Source organism: Triticum urartu, chromosome 1A, assembly GCF_056163025.1.
Source record: "Triticum urartu cultivar PI428250 chromosome 1A, HENAU_Tu73, whole genome shotgun sequence".
NCBI lineage: Eukaryota > Viridiplantae > Streptophyta > Magnoliopsida > Poales > Poaceae > Triticum > Triticum urartu.
The window spans coordinates 411851165-411876670 of NC_141873.1; positions in this window are offsets into that span (position 1 = coordinate 411851165).

Genomic DNA, 25506 nt, shown 5'->3' on the forward strand with positions numbered 1-25506 from the left:
TGCATGTGATGTTTATCCTTTATGCATCTTATTTTGCTTAGTACAGCGGTAGCATTATAAGATGATCTCTCACTAAATTTCAAGGTATAAGTGTTCTCCCTAAGTATGCATCGTTGCTACAGTTCATCGTGCTGAGACACCACGTGATGATCGGGTGTGATAAGCTCTATGTTCACATACAACGGGTGCAAGCCATTTTTGCACAAGCAGAATACTCAGGTTAAACTTGACGAGCCTAGCATATGCAGATATGGCCTCGGAACACTGAGACCGAAAGGTCGAGCGTGAATCATATAGTAGATATGATCAACATAGTGATGTTCACCATTGAAAACTTCTCCATCTCACGTGATGATCAGACATGGTTTAGTTGATATGGATCACGTGATCATTTAGATTACTAGAGGGATGTCTATCTAAGTGGGAGTTCTTAAGTAATATGATTAATTTAACTTTAATTTATCATGAACTTTGTACCTGGTAGTATTTTGCATGTCTATGTTGTTGTAGATAAATGGCCCGTGCTACTGTTCCTTTGAATTTTAATGCATTCCTAGAGAAAGCTAAGTTGAAAGATGATGGTAGCAACTTCACGGACTGGGTCCGTAACCTGAGGATTATCCTTATTGCTGCACAGAAGAATTACGTCCTGGAAGCACCGCTAGGTGCAAAGCCCGCTGCAGGAGCAACTCCAGATGTTATGAACGTCTGGCGAAGCAAAGCTGATGACTACTCGATAGTTCAGTGTGCCATGCTTTACGGCTTAGAATCGGGACTTCAACGACGTTTTGAACGTCATGGAGCATATGAGATGTTCCAGGAGTTGAAGTTAATATTTCAAGCAAATGCCCGAATTGAGAGATATGAAGTCTCCAATAAGTTCTACAACTACAAAATGGAGGAGAATAGTTCTGGCAATGAACATATACTCAGAATGTCTGGGTACCACAACCACTTGACTCAATTGGGAATTAATCTTTCTGATGATAGTGTCATTGACAGAGTTCTTCAAATGATTGCCACCAAGCTAAAAAAGCTTCGTGATGAACTATAATATGCAAGGGATGGATAAGACAATTCCCGAGCTCTTCGCAATGCTAAAGTCTGCGGAGGTAGAAATCAAGAAGGAGCATCAAGTGTTGATGGTCAACAAGACCACTAGTTTCAAGAATAAGGGCAAAGGGAAGAAGGGGAACCTCAAGAAGAACGGCAAGCAAGTTGCTGCTCAAGTGAAGAAGCCCAAGTCTGGACCTAAGCCTGAGGCCGAGTGCTTCTACTGCAAAGGGACTGGTCACTGGAAGCGGAACTGCCCCAAGTATTTGGCGGATAAGAAGGATGGCAAAGTGAAAGGTATATTTGATATACATGTTATTGATGTGTACCTTACTAATGCTCGCAGTAGTGCCTACGTATTTGATACTAGTTCTGTTTCTCATATTTGCAACTCGAAACAGGGGCTGCGGATTAAGAGAAGATTGGCTAAGGATGAGGTGACAATGCGCATGGGAAATGGTTCCAAAGTCGATGTGATTGTGGTCGGCACTCTACCTCTACATCTACCTTCGGGATTAGTTTTAGACCTGAATAATTGTTATTTGGTGCCAGCGTTAAGCATGAACATTATATCTGGATCTTGTTTGATGCGAGATGGTTATTCATTTGAATTAGAGAATAATGGTTGTTCTATTTATATGAGTAATATCTTTTATGGTCATGCACCCTTGACGAGTGGTCTATTTTTATTGAATCTCGATAGTAGTGTTACACATATTCATAGTATTAAAGCCAAAATATATAAGTTTAATAATGATAGTGCAACTTATTTGTGGCACTGCCATTTAGGTCGTATTGGTGTAAAGCGCATGAAGAAACTCCATGATGATGGGCTTTTGGAATCACTTGATGCTTGCGAACCATGCCTCATAGGCAAGATCACTAAGACTCTGTTCTCCGGAACAATGGAGTGAGCAACAGACTTATTGGAAATAATACATACTGATGTATGCGGTCCGATGAGCGTTGATGCTCGCGGAGGGTATCGTTATTTTCTGACCTTCACAGATGATTTGAGCAGATATGGGTATATCTACTTGATGAAACATAAGTCTTAAACATTTGAAAAGTTCAAAGAATTTCAGAGTGAAGTGGAAAATCATCGTAACAAGAAAATTAAGTTTCTATGATCAGATCGTGGAGGTGAATATTTGAGTTATGAGTTTGGTCTTCATTTGAAACAATACGGAATAGTTTCGCAGCTCACGCCACCTGGAACACCACAGCGTAATGGTGTGTCCGAACGTCGTAACCACATTTATTAGATATGGTGCGATCCATGATGTCTCTTACTGATTTACCGCTATCGTTTTGGGGTTATGCTTTAGAGACGACTGCATTCACGTTAAATAGGGCACCATCGATATCCGTTGAGACGACACCATATGAACTGTGGTTTGGCAAGAAACCCGAGTTGTCCTTTCTTAAAGTTTGGGCTGCGATGCTTATGTGAAAAAGCTTCAACCGTATAAGCTCGAACCCAAATCGGAGAAATGTGTCTTCATAGGATACCCAAAGGAGACTGTTGGGTACACCTTCTATCACAGATCCGAAGGCAAGATAATCATTGCTAAGAATGGGTCCTTTCTAGAGAAGGAGTTTCTCTCGAAAGAAGTGAGTGGGAGGAAACTAGAACTTGATGAGGTAACTGTACCTTCTCCCTTATTGGAAAGTAGTTCATCACAGAAATCAGTTCCAGTGATTCCTACACCAATTAGTGAGGAAGCTAATGATGATGATCATGAAACTTCTGATCAAGTTACTACCGAACCTCATAGGTCAACCAGAGCAAGATCCGCACTAGAGTGGTACGGTAATCCTGTTCTGGAGGTCATGTTACTTGACCACAATGAACCTAGAAACTATTAGGAAGCGATGATGAGCCCAGAATCTGCAAAATGGCTTGAGGCCATGAAATCTGAGATGGGATCCATGTATGAGAACAAAGTGTGGACTTTGGTTGACTTGCCCGATGATCAGCAAACCATAGAGAATAAATGGATCTTCAAGAAGAAGACTGACGCCGTCGGTAATATTACTGTCTACAAAGCTCGTTTTGTTGTGGAAGGTTTTCGGCAAGTTCAAGGAGTTGACTACGATGAGACCTTCTCACACGTAGCGATGCTTAAATTTGTCCGAATCATGTTAGCAATTGCCGCATTTTATGATTATGAAAATTGGCAAATGGATGTCAAAACTGTATTCCTTAATGGATATCTCAAAGAAGAGTTGTATATGATGCAACCAGAAGGTTTTGTCGGTCCAAAAGGTGCTAACAAAGTGTGCAAGCTCCAGCGATCCATTTATGGACTGGTGCAAGCCTCTCAGAGTTGGAATATACGCTTTGATAGTGTGATCAAAGCATATGGTTTTATACAGACTTTTGGAGAAGCCTGTATTTACAAAAAGTGAGTGGGAGCTCCGTAGCATTTCTGATATTATATGTGGATGACATATTGTTGATTGGAAATGATGCTGAATTTCTGAATAGCATAAAAGGATACTTGAATAAGAATTTTTCAATGAAAGACCTTGGTGAAGCTGCTTATATATTGGGCATCAAGATCTATAGAGATAGATCAAGACACTTATTTGGACTTTCACAAAGCACATACCTTGACAAAGTTTTGAAGAAGTTAAAAATAAATCAATCAAAGAAAGGGTTCTTGCTTGTGTTACGAGGTGTGAAGTTGAGTCAGACTCAATGCCCGACCACTGCAGAAGATAGAGAGAAAATGAAAGTCATTCCCTCTGCCTCAGCCATAGGTTCTATCATGTATGCAATGTTGCGTACCAGACCTAATGTGTGCCTTGCTATTAGTTTAGCAGGGAGGTACCAAAGTAATCCAGGAGTGGATTGCTGGACAGCGGTCAAGAACATCCTGAAATACCTGAAAAGGACTAAGGATATGTTTCTTGTTTATGGAGATGACAAAGAGCTCACCGTAAATGGTTACGTCGATGCAAGCTTTGACACTGATCTGGATGACTCTAAAACACAAACCGAATACGTATTTTATTGAATGGTGGAGCTGTCAGTTGGTGCAGTTCTAAGCAGAGCGTTGTGGCGGGATCTACGTGTGAAGCGGAATACATAGCTGCTTCAGAAGCAGCAAATGAAGGAGTCTAGATGAAGGAGTTCATATCCGATCTAGGTGTAATACCTAGTGCATCGGGTCCAATGAAAATATTTTGTGACAATACTGGTGCAATTGCCTTGGCAAAGGAATCCAGATTTCACAAGAGAACCAAGCACACCAAGAGACGCTTCTATTCCATCTGCGATCAAGTCAAGGAGGGATACATATAGATTTGCAAGATACATACTGATCTGAATGTTGCAGACCCGTTGACTAAGCCTCTCTCACGAGCAAAACATGATCAGCACCAAGACTCCATGGGTGTTAGAATCAATACTATGTAATCTAGGTTATTGACTCTAGTGCAAGTGGGAGACTGAAGGAAATATGCCCTAGAGGCAATAATAAAGTTGTTATTTATCTGTCCTTATATCATGATAAATGTTTATTATTCATGCTACAATTGTATTAACCGGAAACTTAATACATCTGTGAATACATAGATAAACATAGTGCCCCTAGTATGCCTCTACTTGACTAGCTCGTTAATTAAAGATGGTTATGTTTCCTAGCCATAGACATGTGTTGTCATTTGATGAATGGGATCACATCATTAGAGAATGATGTGATGGACAAGACCCATCCGTTAGCTTAGCACTATGATCGTTTAGTTTATTGCTATTGCTTTCTTCATGACTTATACATGTTCCTATGACTATGAGATTATGCAACAACCGAATACCGGAGGAACACTTAGTATGCTATCAAACGTCACAACGTAACTGGGTGATTATAAAGATGATCTACAGGTGTCTCCGATGGTGTTTGTTGAGTTGGCATAGATCGAGATTAGGATTTGTCACTCCGAGTGTCGGAGAGGTATCTCTGGGCCCTCTCGGTAATGCTCATCACTATAAGCCTTGCAAGCAATGGGACTAATGAGTTAGTTGCAGGATGATGCATTATGGAACGAGTAAAGAGACTTTCCGGTAATGAGATTGAACTAGGTATGATGATACCGTGGGTCGAATCTCGGGCAAGTAACATACCAATGACAAAGGGAACAATGTATGTTGTTATGTGGTTTGACCGATAAAGATCTTCATAGAATATGTAGGAACTAATATGAGCATCCAGGTTCCGCTATTGGTTATTGACCGGAGATGTGTCTCGGTCATATCTACATAGTTCTCGAACCCGTAGGATCCGCACGCTTAACGTTTGATGATGATTTATATTATGAGTTATGTGATTTGATGACCGAAGGTTGTTCGAAGTCCCGGATGAGATCACAGACATGACGAGGAGTCTCAAAATGGTTGAGACATAAAGATTCATATATTGGAAGGTTACGTCCGGACACCGGAATGGTTCGGGTCGTTTCAGATGAGTTTCGAAGTACCGGGGGTTACCAGAACCCCCCAGGAAGTTATTGGGCCTCATGGGCCTAGTGGTTGAAGAGAGGAGGCAGGCCAGGGAGTGGCGCGCGCCCCCCTAGCCCAAACCGAATTGGACTAGGGTTGGGGGCGGGGGCTTTCCTTCTCTTCTCCTCCTCCTTCCCCCCTTCTCCTTGTGGGAATAGGAAGGGGGGGCGAATCCTACTTGGAGTAGGACTCCCCCCCTTGGGTGCGCTACACCTTGGCCGGCCTCCTCCTCCCTCTCCCTTTATATATGTGGGAGGGGGGCACCCCATAGACACAGAAGTTGATATTTTAGCCGTGTGCGGTGCCCCTCCACAGTTACACAATGTCGGCGTTCTGGGAACGGGGTCCCCAGACTTGCTTGCCTGCGGCCTGCGGCGTGGCTCAGGTGGGGGCCTAGCGCGGCCCATCTTCATCAGCGCAGACTCAAGACCCTCGCGAGGGGCCAAGCCTCGCGGGGCGGACGATACGAAGCTTCCTCAGAGGCAGCCTCATCAGGCAGGCTCGCGAGGAGGCGGAGAGATCAATGCAAGGGTACCTCGCGAGGATCCCATGACGCAAGCCATGACGATCAAGGCCAGGTAGGCGCCAGGCGGGCGCCGGCCTGCGCAGGGTCCTTGTTTCCCCTTTGGTGCAAAGGGGGCAAGCACAGGCCAAGGCATCAGGCAAAGGTTGCCATTCCGGTGCAACGAGACCAAGACCAGCAGAGCGGCAGGACGGAGGTCACCGTGGAGCCCAAGACGGCGTCATCACCAGTGCTTTTGGCAGCCGAAGACCACCTTTGGTCAGGATAACTTGTACTAGATGTTCCCCTTCAAAATGGCCAATTGTTGGCGCCCTTCCCGCTCAATTATTCGGGGAGAGGCCCAGGGCCTCTATAAATAGAGCTAGCCTCCACAAAGGAAAGGGGACCGAGAAGAGAGGGAGACGGGCAGACAGACATCCAGAAATCTGGTAGAACCCTAGCAGAGAGAGAGAGGCGACTGAACTCACCCTAGAAGTTCATCGCACCAGCTCAAGAACACCTCTCGCGAGGCTGTTCTTCCCTTGTACTATTCATCATCAGCCCCCTGAGGCAATCCACCACACCACACACTGGAGTAGGGTATTACACCACAACGGTGGCCCGAACCAGTATAAACCTCGTGTCTCTTGTGTTGTTCATCATTTTTATCTTAGTTTGCACGAGAGGATCGGACGTAGATCGGTAGGGGAGAGATTTCCGTGCGCACCCCAGTGTTCGAACCTCAAGGGTCTGCCGGAACCCAAAATCCGACATTTGGCGCGCCAGGTAGGGGTGCGCCGGAATCTTTCTTCCGCTGTTCGCGTGTGATCTTCCGTCGTGTCCATGGCTGATGCTCGTCGGGCCCGCACCGAACGCCGGGCTGGTCGCACCACTCGCGTCGCCTAGACGGCGCCCGTCAGCGGCCCCCCACGTCGTTCCCCGTTGCCCGCTGCCAACGCCGCCACCGGCCCAGCGGCGAACGAGCAGCGCCTCGTCCCAGCATCCTTCGGTGCGGCGGGATGGTCGTACCGCCACCCCGTCGCTGACTCCAGCTGGCTCGTCGTCCCACGCCCATCGCGCGCCCATGGATGCGCACGCCTCACTGCTCTTGGCGCGGGAGCTCCTCCACTATCGCCCCGTCGACGACCTCTACGAGGACTGGCTCGCCCGCATCACCGAGCTCATCAGTGCCGCAGGGGGCTCCCCCTTGCGGTCCCTCTCGCTGCTTCGCCCTCCGTCCCGTGCAGGGGGCGAGGATCAGGAGGCGCCTCCGCCGCCTCCTCCCCAAGAAGGTGCCTTGGCTCCAAGGCGCGCAGCCCCAGGGCGGGACCCTCCACGCCCGACGCCTGCGCAGCAAGAAGGGAGTTGCCAAGAGATCCCACGTCCCCGAGAAGGTGCCCGCGCGCTCCCAGCGTCGGCACGCCAAGATCGCGCCCCAGCGCCTCCACGACGAGACCCCGCGCTGCTCCCAGTGGCGGCACGTGGTGACCCGCAAGAACAAGTCCAGCACCAGCAAAGGGCGCCGGTGGCCACGGTGGGCTGCCTCACCTTCACCCCCGAGTTGCGCGGCATCACATGGCCAGGCAAGTTCAAGCCTGACCTCCCTTCCCGCTACGATGGCGCAGCGGACCCCACGGAGTTCCTGCAACTCTGCGAGCTGGGCATCGTAGCCGCCAATGGAGACGAAAAGGTCATGTCGAATTGGTTCCCCATGGCGCTCAAGGACGGCGCCTGCACCTGGCTCCTGAACCTGGCTCCCGGCACGATCTCCTCCTGGAGCGAGATGCGCACCCGCTTCATCACCAACTTCCAGGGCACACGCGACCGGCCCCCGGCCGTGAGCGACTGCGCCACATCAAGCAACAGCCAGGAGAAACCCTGCAGAAGTACATCCAGCGCTTCAACTACACTCGCCTCAAGATCCCCAAGGTAACTGAAGAAGCTATCATCTCAGCCTTCTCCGACGGCGTGCACGACGTCAAGATGAAGGAAGAACTAGCAATCCATGAAGACCTGTGCACATCCCTGGAGCTGTTCAACTTGGCGACCAAGTGCGCCAGGGCTGAGGAAGGGCGTCTCTCCCTCCTCGAGCTCCCGGCAGCCGACCCGGAAGAAAATAATCTCAAGGCCAAAGACATGAAGCGCAAGGGGGCTGTCGTGCTAGCAGCGGAACCAGACACCAAGCGAGGCAGGGATCAGCCCGAGTCATCCAAGGGCGGACGGTACTGCGTGTACCACGACCTCCACACCCACAACACCAACGAATGTCAAGAGCTCAGAGCCGTGCGAGATGGGCGAATCGGCCGACGCCCAGAGTGCAACGACAGGGGCTATGGCCGAGGAGGAGGAAGAGGCGGCGGACAATGGGAAGACCGTGGCCTTCGCTAGGGATGGCGTGACCGCCCTCACGAGGACCGTTGGTAGGACCAGCCTCACGAGGGAGGCTGGAGGGACCAGCCTCGTGAGGGCCACCCGCACGGCAACGCAGGCCTCCCTCCTCTGCCGCCTCCACCAAGGAGGAACGAAGACCAACACCAAGACGATGGGGCTGGGGGCTTCCAAGAGCCGCGTGCAATTGCTTGCATCTTGGGTGGCGCCCAGGCCCTAGCCTCACATCGCATCTTCAAGCAGTTTGCTCGCGAGGTAAATGCAGTCCTTCCCAAGATGGAGGCCACGCGCCCTCTCAGGTGGTCTTCGTGCGCGATCACATTCAGTTCTGCAGACCAGCTCAAGTGTGCGTCAACGGCCAGAGTCCTCCCGATGCTTTGCTCCCCAGTCATCAGCAACGTGCAGGTCACCAGGATCCTCATCGATGGCGAGGCGGGACTCAACGTCCTGTCCGTCGAGACGTTTGACAATCTCCAAGTGCCGTACGACCAGCTTCAGCCGACCAAGCCTGTCTCAGGAGTCACCGATGGTTCCATTGTTCCAATTGGGCAGGTTCGCCTTCCCGTCACCTTCAGGCAACGCGACAACTACCGCACCGAGCTCATCGACTTCGACGTCGCTCACACCCGCCTGCCGTACAACGCCAACCTCGGGTACCCAGCCCTAGCCAAGTTCATGGCAGTGACCCACCATGGTTACAATGTCCTCAAGATGCCAGGAAGCGGTGGAGTCATCACCGTACCCTGTGAAGAAAGGGACGCAGTGTGCTCGCTCGAGCGTGTGTTCCAAGCCGCAGCAATCGAAGACCCAGACCACAGGAGCGGGAGGCCTCCCGAGGCGACCCTCAAGAAGAAGAAGACCTCAGCTGGCCCGAGCCACAAGGGAGTAGGCACCTCCGGAGGTATTGCGTCAGGATTCGCACCCGATCAGGGAGCGCCACCCTCTCACGCATAGGAAGGCGCGCCTGGTGCCCTCCTTAGGCAGGGCTCGGGGGCTCTCTCTTGGAGAGTCGCCGACCTTGCCAAGGTCGTGGGGGAGGCGCTCGGGCACCACTTGGAGGGGTGCTTTCAAGCACGCTTCCCTCAGGAAGGTACAAGTCAAGGGAGACCAAACCCTCAGGAGTTCATCAGAAGGAACACCCATGAGCTACAAGAGTCCAGAGTCATGCGCGGCAGCCGCCGCTTACCTACCGTGGCCCCACACCCAGGCGAGGATGGAGGACTGCGCGCCTGCGTCGACGTACCAGGGCTCAACCAAGTTGCGTCCCAGAAGCGCCTATGGCCTTCGGCCGTAGGGCGCTGCGAGGGACCACCTCACAGCTACGTTCGCATGCCCTTCGGCCTGCCGAGCGCGGTCGCCGCACATCAGCGCCTGTTGAGGAGCATTCTGGAGGCTCAGGAGGTCTGGCATCGCGCGGTCCTGGCGGAGGTGGCGATTGTCCCCGAAGACCTGCACGTGCCACCGGAGCCTCCCGAGGCCCTTGGGCCCGGGGGCTCATGAGGGCCGACGTCTTCACCGCGCATCGCTCACTTCCTCAGCATTAGTTCATCTTCAACGGCACTAGGCGACATCTTTCAGAGTTCTACTTTCAGCTAGGAGTGCCCACAGGGCTGCACCATTCCCAGGGCGCATGGGCCCGTCCCCGCGGCATGTATCTATTTTGGTTATGCTCTTTACTTACCTTGTTGGGGGCGCCCCATGGGCTGCATCATCCCCACGCCGCTCGGGCCCGACCCAGCGGCAGTTGCTTTTCCAGCATTTACCTTAGGGTGAACTTGTTCTTTCACGCTTAATCTGATTCCCATGATCATCACCTACTGCTTGTCATCATGCAAAGCGCTTTCACGTTAAAAGGGGGCGCCTGAGCATCGCGACTCATGGGCTCTTACTGGCTCTCCAGCCCTCACCCCTTGGCCTTGACCCACGGCATCGCGACCTGTCATACCAGCGGCGGCTGAGCTTGCTCGGGGGCCGGGACCTGAGGACGTAGAGCATTTGCATTCTAACAACCCTGCAGGAACACACCAATTGACAAAGGCCCAGAGCCAGGCACAACCTGCCTCGAGGTAGGGCCTCGTGAGTCCCGCGCTGGCTCATGGGTGCCTAGATACACCTCTCCTAGCCCTACCATGCCGGCCACGTGTCAGGGTGGGGCTGTACATGCCCCGGGGGCTCCTCCCGGAGGGGAGCCCCCTCCCACGCACCAGTGGAAGCACCATGCTCCACACCGGCTGACGACACTGCCGAGGAGCGGATATGCCCGTACACATACGAAAGCGCTATGCTCCGCGCTGGTGATAAACAACTGAGGGCAGCCCACGGCCGTACCAACCTCAGGGAGCCCAGAGCTTAGTGTCCGGCACCATCGCAACGCCTCCCCTCGGGAGTGCCACGCGAGGGGGCTGGACACGGGGGCTACGCCCGGGCCTAGCCCGAGCGCACACCACCCAGCCAGGTCCCTTGGACCTGGTCCTCGCGCGCCACTCCCCGAGCGGAGCCAAGGTACGAAACCCGTTTGAGCGTCTAGGGGGACTCCTGAGGATCGCGACTCAGGAGCCTAACTTGCCACATAGCCCCTCACTCCTTAGTCCCGTCCTTGGTTTCCGGTCGGGGCTAACACTAGGTGAGGTACGCGCGGGGCCAGGCCCTGCCGACGTAGAACGGTCAATCCACTTCTCGCTCCCCCTTCCCTACTTGTTGTTCACGCGTCAAGGGGGACTCCTGAGCATCGCGACTCAGGAGCCTAACTTGCCACGTAGCCGCTCACTCCTTAGTCCCGTCCTTGGTTTCCGGTCGGGGCTACGCTGGATGAGGTACGCGCAGGGCCGGGCCCTGCCGACGTAGAGCGTAAGCAAGTAGGAGATGAAAATGCAAATTTCAGGAAATTCAATGCAAATATTACAAGCCATAAGATTGTTCCACAATGCCAAACACAAGTTTAAACGCCTCTGCGAGGCATGGTGCATGTGCAGGAATAAAACAGGATGGAAGTCGCGAAGGGATCACTCCCCAGCAACGCCGTCACCGGTGGTGGAGTCACGCTGGACGGCTTCGCCTCCCGAGGTCGTGAGGCCGGCGGCACCGCGCCCGGGCAGGATGCTGGGGCAGCGGAACTTCCCCAGCAAAACCTCGGCTCAGCCTCTCACGGCCTCAGCGGCGGCAGTGGCACGGTCGCCGCTCACGGGCTCCAGCAGGCTATCGAAGTTGACGTTGGGGTCGCGCAGGTAGACATGGCTGAGGACACGCGTCAACGCCGCAGAAGACAGGACACGCGCCTCGGCCTCGACCGTGGGGCCAAGGCCGTCCGCGACGTCCTCAAGTGCATCAACCAGGAAGGGGAGTAGCTTGGCGGGGCCGTCCTCCGTACCAGCCAACGCTCCTCCAGGCCGCTCTCATACAGTGTCTTCAGTACGCCATGAGCCTTCTTCTCCAGCTTCGCGAAGGCCACCCGGTCCTCCGTCAGGACCTTCGCCTTGGCGTCCAGCTCGGTCCTCTCCGCCTTCAGAGACCGCTCCAGCATCTCCAGCCGGCTGTGGCGGTCATCCTTGGTGGCAGCCTCCCTAGCTTCATCTCCTTCTCCATCTCCCGGCGGATCAATGCCATTGGTGCAAGAGGAAGCAAGGATGAGGAAGAAGAAGAGAAGGGAGTAGCAGACAGGGGTGAACTGGCGGAGCTCACGCAGCCCCGTACTTATAGCCGGGGAAGGCCAACCGCCGAAGCACCAAGACCTCAGGTAATCATGACCCATATCTCTGCATGCAGGAACTTGTCAAGTCGTGTAGTTGCCGAGGCGTTGTGGGGAAGCGCAGACGCCCATGTCCAATCAACCGCCACGCGGCGCCCAAGGCCGCAGGCTGTTAGGGACCACGGCGCTTTGTGCTTGCCCCTTCGCTTCTCTGCTAAGCCAAGCCCGGGCGCGCCTTGGGCCCGGGGGCTACTGTCGGCGTTCTGGGAATGGGGGTCCCCAGACTTGCCTGCCTGCGTCCTGCGGCGTGGCTCAGGTGGGGGCCCAGCGCGGCCCATCTTCATCAGCACAGGCTCAAGACCCTCGCGAGGGGCCAAGCCTCGCGGGGCGGACGACAGGAAGCTTCCTCAAAGGCAGCCTCATCAGGCAGGCTCGCGAGGAGGCGGAGAGATCAATGCAAGGGTACCTCGTGAGGATCCCATGACGCAAGCCATGACGATCAAGGCCAGGCGGGCGCCGGCCTGCGTAGGGTCCTTGTTTCCCCTTTGGTGCAAAGGGGGCAAGCACAGGACAAGGCATCAGGCAAAGGTTGCCATTCCGGTGCAACGAGACCAAGACCAGCAGAGCGGCAGGACGGAGGTCACCGTGGAGCCCAAGACGGCGTCATCACCAGTGCTTTTGGCAGCCAAAGACCACCTTTGGTCAGGATAACTTGTACTAGATGTTCCCCTTCAAAATGGCCAATTGTTGGCGCCCTTCCCACTCAATTATTCGGGGAGAGGCCCAGGGCCTCTATAAATAGAGCTAGCCTCCACAAAGGAAAGGGGACCGAGAAGAGAGGGAGACGGGCAGACAGACATCTAGAAATCTGGTAGAACCCTAGCAGAGAGAGAGAGAGAGGCGGCTAAACTCACCCTAGTAGTTCATCGCACCAGCTCAAGAACACCTCTCGCGAGGATGTTCTTCCCTTGTACTGTTCATTATCAGCCCCCTGAGGCAATCCACCACACCACACACTTGAGTAGGGTATTACACCACAACGGTGGTCCGAACCAGTATAAACCTCGTGTCTCTTGTGTTGTTCATCATTTTCATCTTAGTTTGCACGAGAGGATCGGACGTAGATCGGTAGGGGAGAGATCTCCGCACGCACCCCAGTGTTCGAACCTCAAGGGTCTGCCGGAACCCAAAATCCGACACACACCTTGATCATATCGTCGTAGTGCTTAGGCGAAACCCTGCGCCGGTAACTTCATCATCACCGTCACCATGTCGTCATGCCGACGAAACTCTTCCTCGGCCTGAACTAGATCAAGAGTTCGAGGGACGTCACCGAGCTGAACGTGTGCAGATCGCGGAGGTGTTGTACGTTCGGTACTTGGATCGGTTGGATCGCGAAGACGTTCGACTACATCAACCGCGTTACTAAATGCTTCATCTTTCGGTCTACGAGGGTACGTGGACACACTCTCCCCGCTTGTTGATATGATTCTCCTAGATAGATCTTGCGTGATTGTAGGCAATTTTTTTGAAATACTACGTTCCCCAATAGTTCGGGCCCTCTCAGAGAGGTAAAATCCTACGTCCTACTTGTATTGTATTGATTGTGTATGGGGTACAAAGTACAGGATGATCTACCTCGAGATCGTATGAATAAGTTCTAACCTCTAAAACCCTTGCCTCTATGGTCTAAAGCCCACGATTATATAGGCACTGGGGGTATATAGGGTTACAAGTATGTCGGCTACAACTAGGGATAACATGCTGATCATTTGAATATGCCTTGAAGTGTACGCTGATGTCTACTACACAACTTGTTCTTGTAAACTCGTGTTGGGCCTCCAAGCACAGAGTTTTATAGGACAGTGGCAAATTTCTCTCAAGCAGATGACCTAAGGTTTATCAATCTATGGGAGGCGTAGGATGAAGATGGTATCTCTCAAACAACCCTACAACCAATTAACAAAGAGGCTCTTGTGTCCCCCAACACACCCAATACAATGGTAAATTGTATATGTGCACTAGTTCAGCGAAGAGATGGTGGTACAAGTGTACTATGGATAGTAGATATAGGTTTTTGTAATCTGAAAAAATAAAAACAACAAGGTAGCAAAAACGGTATTGCAATGCTTGAAAACAAGGCCTAGGGTTCATACTTTCACTAGTATTAAATCTCTCAACAATGGTAACATAATTGGATCACATAACAGTCCCTCAATGTGTAACAAAGAATCACCCCAAAGTTCCTATCATGGAGAACATAAGATGAAATTGTTTGTAGGGTAAGAAACCACCTCAAAATTATTCTTTCTGATCAATCAATTGAGTTATTCCTATAAGTGTCACAAATAGCGCTAGAGTTTGTACTAAAATGACACCATATGATACACATCAACCAACTCTAATGTCACCTAGATACTCCAATGTCACCACAAGTATCCGTGAGTTGATTATACGATATGCATCAAACAACTTCGGATTCATAATATTCAATCCAACACAAAGAACATCAAAGAGTACCCCAAGATTTCTATCGGAGAAAGGAATATGAAAACGCATATGAACCCCTATGGATAGATTACCCCAATGTGACCATGGGAATCCGCAAGTTGATAAGAGAAATATACATCAAGTGAATCAATAGAACATCCCATTTTCACCAAGGATATCCCATTGCAAGACATACATCAAGTGCTCTCACATCCAAAAGATTCGATCCGACATAACAAAACCTCAAAGGAAAAGATTCAATTCATCACAACAAGGTAGAGAGGGAAGAACACCATAAGATCCAAGTACATTAACAAAGCTCGCGGCACATCAAGATCATGCCAAATTGATAACCCACAAGTATAGCGGATCACAACAATTTTCGAGGGTAGAGTATTCAACCCAACTTTATAGATTAGACACAAGGGGAGCCAAAGAATATTTGAAGGTATTAGCAGTTGAGTTATCAATTCAACCACATCTGGAGATTAATTATCTGCAGCAAAGTGATTAGTAGCAAAGTAGTTTGATAGTTTTGATAGTAGTAGTAGCAGCAATAGTAACAGTAACATTGATAGCAGTAATTTTGTAGCAAGTGTAACAGTGATGATAGCAACAGTAACTTAGCAGAAACAATAATGAAAAGTTCGTAGGCATTGGATCGGTGACTTGTTGGATGATATTCATCATGTGACAGTTATAACCTAGGGCGATTTGGCACTAGCTCTAGTTCATCGATATAATGTAGGCATGTATTTCGTAAATAGTCATACGTGCTTTATTAAAGAACTTGCATGACATCTTTTGTCCTACCCTCCCGTGGCAACGGGGTCCATATTGGAAACTAAGGGATATTAAGGTCTCCTTTTAATAGAAAACCGGAACAAAGCATTAACACATAGTGAATACATGAACTCCTCAAACTACGGTCATCACCGGGAGTGGCCCCGGTTGTTGTCACTCCAGGGTTGCCGGATCATAACACATAGTAGGTGGCTATAACTTGCAAGATTGGATATTGAACATGGATATAATGATGATACCATAAACAGTTCAGATCTGAAATCATGGCACTCGGGCCCAAAGTGACAAGCATTAAGCATAGCAAAGTCATAGCAACATTAATCTAGGAACATAGTGGATACTAGGGATCAGTCCCTCACAAAACTAACTCAATTACATGATGAATCTCATCCAACTCCTCACCGACCAGCGAGCCTATGAAGGAATTACTCACTCCCGGTGGGGAGCATCATGGAATTGGCGATGGAGAAGGGTTGGTGATGATGAAGAACGAAGATCCCCCTCTCCAGAGCCCCAAACGGACTCCAGATCTGCCCTTATTTTTTCTCCAAAAATAGGAATTTATAGTGCCAGGGTTGAGGTCTGCGGGGCCACTAGGTGGGTACAACCCACCTGGGCGCCCCAGGAGAGGGGAGCGCGCCCTGGTGGGTTGTGCCCATCCAGGGCCCCTCTGCAGTAAGTCTTGGCTCTAGAAATTCTTATATATATTATATAACAATTCCTCGCAAAGTTTTGTTCCATTCCGAGAACTTTTATTTCTGCACAAAAACAACACCATGGTAGTTCTCTGAAAACAACATTAGTCCGGGGTTAGTATCATTCAAATCATGCAAATTAGAGTCCAAAACAAGAGGAAAAGCGTGAGAAAAAGTAGATACGTTGGAGATGTATCAACTCCCCCAAGCCTAAACCTTTGCTTGTCCTCAAGCAGTTCAGTTGATAAACTGAAAGTGAGAAAGAAAAACTTTTGCGAACTCTTTTGCTCTTGTTTGCATAAATAAGCTTAAACAGCACCCAGGTTTTCAGCCAACATTATAACTAACCATGTCGACAATAACCCTTAAAGATTATAATGATTGATATCAATGACATAATCAACTAGCGAGCAATAATAAGATATCTCAAACGGCAACACGTTGTCAAAACAACCATGATATAATATGACAATAATGGTATCTCGCTGGCCCTTTCTGAGACCGCAAAACATAAATGCAGAGCACCTCCAAAGTTCAAGTAGCGACTAGACATTGTAATTCATGGTAGAAAAGATCCAGTCATGATGCACCCAACATTAGCTACACACAATGCATAAATCATGACCGCTGTGCTCTACTCAGTTTCTGGCGCTTGTTTTAGAGGGTGATGACACAACATAAAAGTAAATAGATAATCCCTTCATAGAGGGAAGCCGTGATTTGCAGAGGTGCCAGAGCTCAATTTTTAAAATAGAGATAAATGAAATTTTGAGACATGCACCTTTCTTATTGACTTCACGACCATCAGTTGTCAACATCTTCCATGCTAAGCACGATAGTGGCGGTTCGCAAGCGATAAAAGTAAAGATTTACTCCCCTTCCACCATCAATCACACTCCACGGCTTGTCCGAAACAACGGGAGCCATCCATACCAACATCAGTCCCAGGGGAGTTTTGTTTAATTATTTGCATTTTTGAGTTCGGGACTGGGAATCCCTATCACCGCCCATTTTCTCGTGCGATGGCGAGTGAATAAACACTTGACCCGAGGATAACCCGCTTAGCATGGAAGATACCGACCACCTCCTGTCGTTCCATGAACGATCCTGGTACACAAAATGGATGATTTTTAGAAGTTTTTAGAGGTGGCACATGCAAATTTACTTAGGACGACAGGGTAATAACGTATATAGGTAGGTATGGTGGACTCATCTGGAATAACTTTGGGTTCAAGGTTTTTGATGTACAAGCAGAATCCCCACTTAGTACAGGCACAGGCTAGCAATTTAGATTGAGAAGGGGCCGGCTAGAGAGCAACAACGATCATGACATTACCAAAATTATCATCACAGAAGTGTCCACTTCCGTGATGATAAATCGCACGTCACAGAAGTGCTTTCGTCAAGGGTGACCGACACGTGGCATCCACCGTAACGGGACGCCGTTAAGCTATTGGGTCCGGTTTTGGATCCGATAACCCGTTAACAGTCCGGACCAATGGGAAATTTCCACGTGTAAAATTCTGATTTGCCGGAGGAAACACGTGTCATCTCGTCAGTGGGTCAGATAGGCGCCTATGATATGTCGACACGTGCGACGACCCACCACTGGCCCATTTAGCTTACAAAGGCCGACCCGTTTGACTTGGTCAAAAGATAGCGGGCTGGCCCATGAAAGGCCTGTTAAACGGTCTATTCGCAAATAGCCCATTTTACGGCCCGTCAGGGCCTACACGAAATCGGCCCAACAACGTCATGTGGGCCGTCGAATATAACACCAGCCCGTTTCACTTTCGGCCCATGTATGGCCCATGACGTCTTTCGGCCCATATGAGGCCTTCGTATATTTAGGCCCTTTAGAGGCCCACGGTGACTCTAGCCCATAATGAATAGTAAATTTCTTTGTACCCATTAACGACCCATGATTCACATGGGCTATTTCCAGCCCGTGTTAGCTTTCGGCCTACTAACGGCCCATACGTTCTTGGGCTCCTTTTCGGCCCTCCATTACTTTCGGCCCGTTACTGGCCTGTTCCCCTAATGGGCCAAATTCGGCCCGTGGCAAGAGTCGGCCCGTCTCTGGCCTGTTAACCTGTTGCGCCGTTTCCAGCCCGTCCTATATTCTTGCCCATTAACAACTCGTTATGCCTATGACAGAATTAAGCCTTTGCTGTCCTACGGCCCGTTACTGTAGTGGGCCGATACCAATTATGCCCGTTTACGGCCCATGTAGACCCATTTATCCGATGGCCTGAGGCCCACCGATTCTATGGCCGTGTTGGAGGCCCATTTAAAGATGACCCGTATGAGTCCCATGGATCCTACGGCCCGTATATGGCCCATGGTTCTTGCGGCCACTAGCAAACCAGGGAAAAAGAAGACTAGGAAATAAAGAAGCCTGAAACTAACGCTAGGCTATTAAGGCGTCAAAGATTGCCACTAGTGCAAATATAGGGAACACCCTACACTCTACAAAAATGGCTTGCTATTTTCTTCAGCCGGTGGCTGGACGTTAAGAACAAATTTTATATCGCAACAAAACAACTATAAAACAAAATGAAGGTTGGCATAAAAGTTAATAGTATGGCACATAAATGCACCACCAGAAGTTCAGAAGCTCAGTTCATTTGACCTGACTGTTACGTTTTCATGCTGTATTGTCCGATGGAGCACCATAAACTTCGCCTTCATTTATCATAGGATCCTGAACAACATAGCAAATGTCTGATAGTCTGGTTTCAAAATCATGCATATTTTGACGACATCGAACAATGTTTGTCCTTGTTTCACAAAGGGTCTCTGTTAGGGAACGGACTTGTGTCTGGAGCACAGATATAACATTGTTTTGAGCTTGCATATCTTGATCATGAGGTAGTTTGGACGAGATTGCCTTAACAACCAACCCAGTATTACGCAGGAACGTGCTTTTGGCACTGTTAGTGGACATGTGCTGACCCACTGCAACAAGAGCTGACATTGCGGTTATAGTTGCCTCACCACCTTCAGGAGGTGGCGGTTCCACCATTTTTTCCATAGCTTGCTAAAAAGTTGATTTTTTACGTTAGTAGTACCAGAACAGAAGATATTAAGGAGGTAGCAAAACCAAACAAAATAGCTTTGGTCTATATACAGAACTTATTCTGGTGAACCCATGTAAAGTATTAGTTGTATTTTACTGCAAAGTACATAATAAAACCAGGTTCCAAACATATGACCACGTACCATGGCTAATGTATTGTCTATTCCTTCACATTGTATTGACAGCTAAGGATAAAGAGACAAAGTTTATAATACGGTAAGCATAGTATGACATCATTCATATCACAAAACAACTAAGAACAAACAAACATGCAATTGTAACGTTGTGTGGGCAAGTCCAGCACGGAACTAGATTACAGGTCAAGATCAAAGGAACATCACTCCTCTCTTTTAAACCTTGTAAGGTGCAATGATACGCTAAGACAATTGTGTATAAAATTGAAAAGAGTAATAGACATTGGCTGCAAACCATGCAGTTCAAGGCACAAGTCAGAGTAAGTAGTAGTTAAAAGGCATGAGGATTAAGGACTTACAACAGCGGCTTTGACTGGTGTAGTCATGCCCTTTATCTTGCTGGTGTGACAGTCCTTGAAGATTTCCAAAGCATTTGGTTCAGGTACTTTTTGGTCCTTGCGGACTTTCCTCTGCATTTGGAACAAGTCAATATAGATATGATAATATGGTATAGTGAAAAGAGTGAAACAACAGCTAATTACAAGAGCCTCGCAGTGTGCAATATAGCTACGAGATCCTGTTGTCTGTTGGAATTTCACTTTCATACGGTTGGCCTTGTTCTTTGAACAGTTCACCTACAAGAAGATAGATTTGTGTGGCACATGCGTAAATAGGACTTCAACATGTGATCTGATCACATATATATAATGTACCTAATACTTCAGATCAGACCAGTGTTTAACGAGGCCTCTCCAGTCTTCATCCGATATATTTTCCACTGGAGATGTTTGAGCAAGTTCACTGTTAGCCTTGACTTCAAAGTGAGTTTTCCTCAAGTTATACCGATACTGTCGCAGAGCAGACTTGAAAACATGGGTGCAAGCTTGTCTGGTTGCATCATCTTGGCTATCCAACATGAACCTCATCTGTTGAAAATTATGGGAGTCTCATTATCAGCAACCTAGAAAGTATTGGATAGAGCAAGACGATATTACTAGTTTCCATACATAACCATACTTACAGATAAATGGTCGAGGAAGGTGTTGATCCGGGTTTCGTCTTTGTCATTCCTGTACTGAATCCATGTTGGGAGGATACGTACATGACACCTAACGGCAACCGCTGCCTCTGGTACTAACTTGGCTGACTCTGTAGCATCACGTGGCCTGTTTAAACCTGCCTCAAAACGGATCTCCATTCTTCCTCCTCTAGATTTAGTTAACCTATCGAGCATTATCCCTGATGTTTGTTTCCTCTTGCGCCTAGGTGCTTGTCCAACAATGAACATAGGAAGTGTTAGTGTACATCAAACTGTGAGACTACATATAAAGAAGCATGCAACTGTAACTTGACTCTAGCAACTACCTTCTTGCTGTTGAAGCTCACAAAGTTCATCTGATCTTGCCAACTCATCTTGTGTCAAGAGTGCTTCGGAAGTAGTGTCAGGCGGCAAGGGAGCTTCGGAACATGCTGCTAGCTGACTTAACCAACGAGTAAATCATGCGGCTGGTGGTACTGTGGAAGGTGCTGCAACAACTAGGACTATCTCTGCTTGTTTGGTGGCAACTATTTGTTTCTGTTTGGCTTGTTCTGCAGCTCGTGTAGCATGGGATACCCTGTCGGTACAATTTTCCGCTGGACTTTGACCTTCTATTGCACCATCAGTACCAGCAGAATCTGCAGGATTCTTCCACTTCCCTTTTCCTGTCGTTCTATGTTGCTTCCTCTTTCTCTATGCCATGTTAAGTCAAGCCGACAAGAAAAATGAATAACAATTTAGTTCTTCAGAACAAATTGATGCATGATACAGACGAACTGAACTTTGATGTTAGACAACCACATGATAGGAGGATGTAATATGTATGAAAAACAGGACGCCATGAGATAACCAGAACTATGATGTGTAAACTAAGCAGAAGACATTTCACTAAATTAGAAGCAATGCAATGGAAGGTAGACACCATATGAAAGATGCTGCAAATATGACTCTGCCAAGTTAAGAATATCACACTGCCAAGCTAGAGAAAGCACCTCGGATGCCGGTTTCGCTAGAAGACCGCCATCAGTCCCTGCCTTATTTTTTCCTTCCTCTTTCTTAATTGTATTGCCTTGTCAAGTCAAACCCAGAAGAATGAATAAAAATTCATTTTTCAGAACTCATTGATGCAGGATGCTGAGGAGCACTACTTTAATGTGAGGCGACCGCATGATAGGACAATTGAATGTGTAAGAAAAAAGGACAGCATTGCATATTCACAGCTATGATGTGTAAACTAAGCAGAAGGCATTTCAACAAATTAGAAGCAATGAAAGCTAGACACCATATGAAGGATGCAACGAATATCACTCTACCAAGTTAAAACTGTCTCGTCATAAGTGCCATTTCAACAAGTTAGAAGTAGTACAAGCTAGAAAAGAATGCAAGATGTAACCTATATCACACTCCCATGTCAAATGTGTCTTATGATAAGTGATTGTTGTAGGTTACGTAACAGTAGTACTTTGATGTAAGAACATGGTGTGATAGACAGATATTGTATCTTCTAGAAACAAGAACACGTGTCTTAGTCACAAGTATAATGTGTAAAGTAAGCAGATAAAATTCAACAAAATTAGAAGCAATACAAGCTAGACATCATACATAACATGCAACCACATATAACAGTGCCAAGTTAGAGGGAACACCTGTGATGGTGCACTAGGGGAGACGTGCTCATCACCAACACAGCTACATTGAGTGTCTATGCATGTGTTGTCTTGGAAATCATCTTGGGGGATGGAGGAGTAGAATCTGTAGAGGCCCTTCATTTGGAAGGAGCACCTTCATCTGCTTCCTTGCTAACTTCCTTCCGCTTTATTGATTTGGATTGTCAAGTAAAACCGACAAGAAAAAGGAATAAAATCCATTCTTCAAAACTCATTCATGCATGATACTGACAATCACTACTTTGATGTAAGGCAAACACATGATTCCGATGGAATAATACGAAAAACAGGACGGCATGGCATATTCAAAACTGTTTGTGTAAACTAAGTAGAAACCATTTCAACAAATAAGAAGCAATGCAAGCTAGACACCACATGAAAGATGCAACCAATATGACTATGCCAAGTTAAAAGCGTCCCATCATAAATGGCATTTCAACAAATTAGAAGCAGCGCATGCTATAAATCATATGAAAGATGCAACTAATATCATATTGATTTATGCGGGACACAAAAAACAATAGTTTTATGTAAGGACATGCTTAATAGACAGATGTAATATGTACTAAAAACAAGAAGCATGTCACATTAACAGGTATAATGTATAAACTAAGCAGAATGGCACATGCAATTTAACCAGATTAGAAGAATTACAATCTAGACACCATATGCAACATGCAACCAGATATCACACTGCCAAGTTAGAGCAAGCACATGCGATGCTAGTGTAGGGGAAATGCGGTAATCAACTATAGAGCCATGTTCACTATATTCATCTAGTCTTGCTTTTTCTTGAGAATCATGTGGGGAGGCTGACGCTGCATTCTTTAAATGAGGATCTTTTATCACAGTAGTCCACTGGCCTGACTGCCTCATCATAAGTGATTGATGAGGGATACACAAGAACATTAGTTTGATGTAAGAACATGGTTAATAGACAGATGTATGATACGTCTCCATCGTATCTACTTTTCCAAACACTTTTGACCTTGCTTTGGACTCTAACTTGCATGATTTGAATGGAACTAACCCGGACTGACGCTGTTTTCAACAGAATTGCCATGGTGTTATTTTTGTGCAGAAATAGAAGTTCTCGGCATGACCTGAAACTTCACGGAGAGTATTTCTGGAATATATAAAAAATACTGGCGAAAGAATCAACGTCAGGGGGCCCACACCCTGTCCTCGAGGGTGGGGGGTGCGCCCACCCCCCTACGGCGCGCCCCCTGCCTCATGGGCCCCTGATGCTCCACTGACCTCAACTCCAACTCTATATATTCACGTTCGGGGAGAAAAAAAAATCAGAGAGAAGGATTCATCGCATTTTATGATACGGAGCCGCCACCAAGCCCTAATCTCTCTCGGGAGGGCTGATCTGGAGTCCGTTCGAGGCTCCGGAGAGGGGAATCTGTCGCCATCGTCATCATCAACCTTCCTCCATCACCAATTTCATGATGCTTACCGCCGTGCGTGAGTAATTCCATTGTAGGCTTGCTGGACGGTGATGGGTTGGATGCTATTTATCATGTAATCGCGTTAGTTTTGTTAGGGTTTGATCGCTAGTATCCATTATGTTCTAAGATTGATGTTGCTATGACTTTGCTATGCTTAATGCTTGTCACTAGGGCCCGAGTGCCATGATTTCAGATCTGAACCTATTATGTTTCCATGAATATATGTGAGTTGTTGATCCTATCTTGCAAGCAATAGTCACCTATTATGTGTTATGATCCGTTAACCCCGAAGTGACAATAATCGGGATACTTATCGGTGATGACCGTAGTTTGAGGAGTTCATGTATTCACTAAGTGTTAATTCTTTGTTCCAGTACTTTATTAAAATGAGGCCTTAATATCCCTTAGTTTCCAATAGGACCCCGCTGCCACGGGAGGGTAGGATAAAATATGGTATGCAAGTTCTTTTCCATAAGCACGTATGACTATATTTGGAATACATGCCAACATTACATTGATGAACTGGAGCTAGTTCTGTGTCACCCTATGTTATAACTGTTGCACGAGGAATCGCATCCGACATAATTATCCATCACTGATCCAATGCCTACGAGCTTTTCACATATTGATCTTTGCTTAGTTACTTTTCCATTGCCACTGTTACAATCACTACAAAACCAATACTGTTACTTTTGCCACCGTTACCGTTACTTCCATATTACTTTGCTACTAAATACTTTGCTGCATATATTAAGTCTTTCAGGTGCGGTTGAATTGACAACTCAACTGTTAATACCTGAGAATATTCTTTGGCTCCCCTTGTGTCGAATCAATAAATTTGGGTTGAATACTCTACCCTCGAAAACTGTTGTGATCCCCTATACTTGTGGGTTATCAAGACTATTTTCTGGCGCCGTTACTGGGGAGCATAGCTGTATTCTTTGAGTCACTTGGGATTTATATCTGTTGATCACTATGAGGAACTTGAAAGATGAAAGAACCAAGATTTTTACCTCAACTACGAGGGGGGGGTAAGGAACTGCCATCTAGCTTTGCACTTGATTCACCTTCTGTTTTGAGTAAACTTGCGACACCTACTCCTGTTATTGATTCCGATATGTCGCATGTTATTGATGATGCCACTTCTGCTATGCATGATGCTTATGATGAAACTACTTCTATGCTTGATAATACTGTGCCACTAGGTGAATTTCTTGATGAACAACTTGCTAGGGTTAGAGAGAATGAAATTATTGAAACTCATAATATTGATGAAAGTGATGATGAAGATTCTCCCCCTAGATATGAATTTCCTGTTGTGCCTGAGGGTTATGTTATGGATGAAGAAACTGCTAGAGATCTTTTAGCTTGCAAAGATAGATATGATGTTAAGAAACTGTTAGCCAAGCTGAAAGAAAAATCTTTGAATGCTAGAATGAAATATGACCCTGCTTTTGCTACTTTACCTATCTGTATTTCTGATAAGGATTATGATTTCTCTGTCGACCCTGATATAATTACTTTGGTTGAATCCGATCCTTTTCACGACTATGAATCTGAAACTATTGTGGCACATCTTACTAAATTGAATGATATAGCCACCCTATTCACTAATGACGAAAAAATTCGTTACTACTATATCCTTAAGTTATTTCCGTTCTCATTAAAGGGTGATGCTAAAATATGGTTTAATTCTCTTGATCCTGGTTGTGTGCGTAGTTCCCAGGATATGATTTATTACTTCTCTGCTAAATATTTCCCAGCTCATAAGAAAAAAGCTGCCTTAAGAGAAATATATAATTTTGTGCAAATTGAAGAAGAGAGTCTCCCACAAGCTTGGGGGAGGCTTCTCCGATTACTTAATGCTTTGCCTGATCAACCTCTCAAGAAAAGTGAAATACTTGATATATTTTATAATGGACTAACCGATGCTTCCACAGACCACCTGGATAGTTGTGCTGGTTGTGTTTTCAGGGAAAGAATTGTTGATCAAGTTGAATTGCTATTGAATA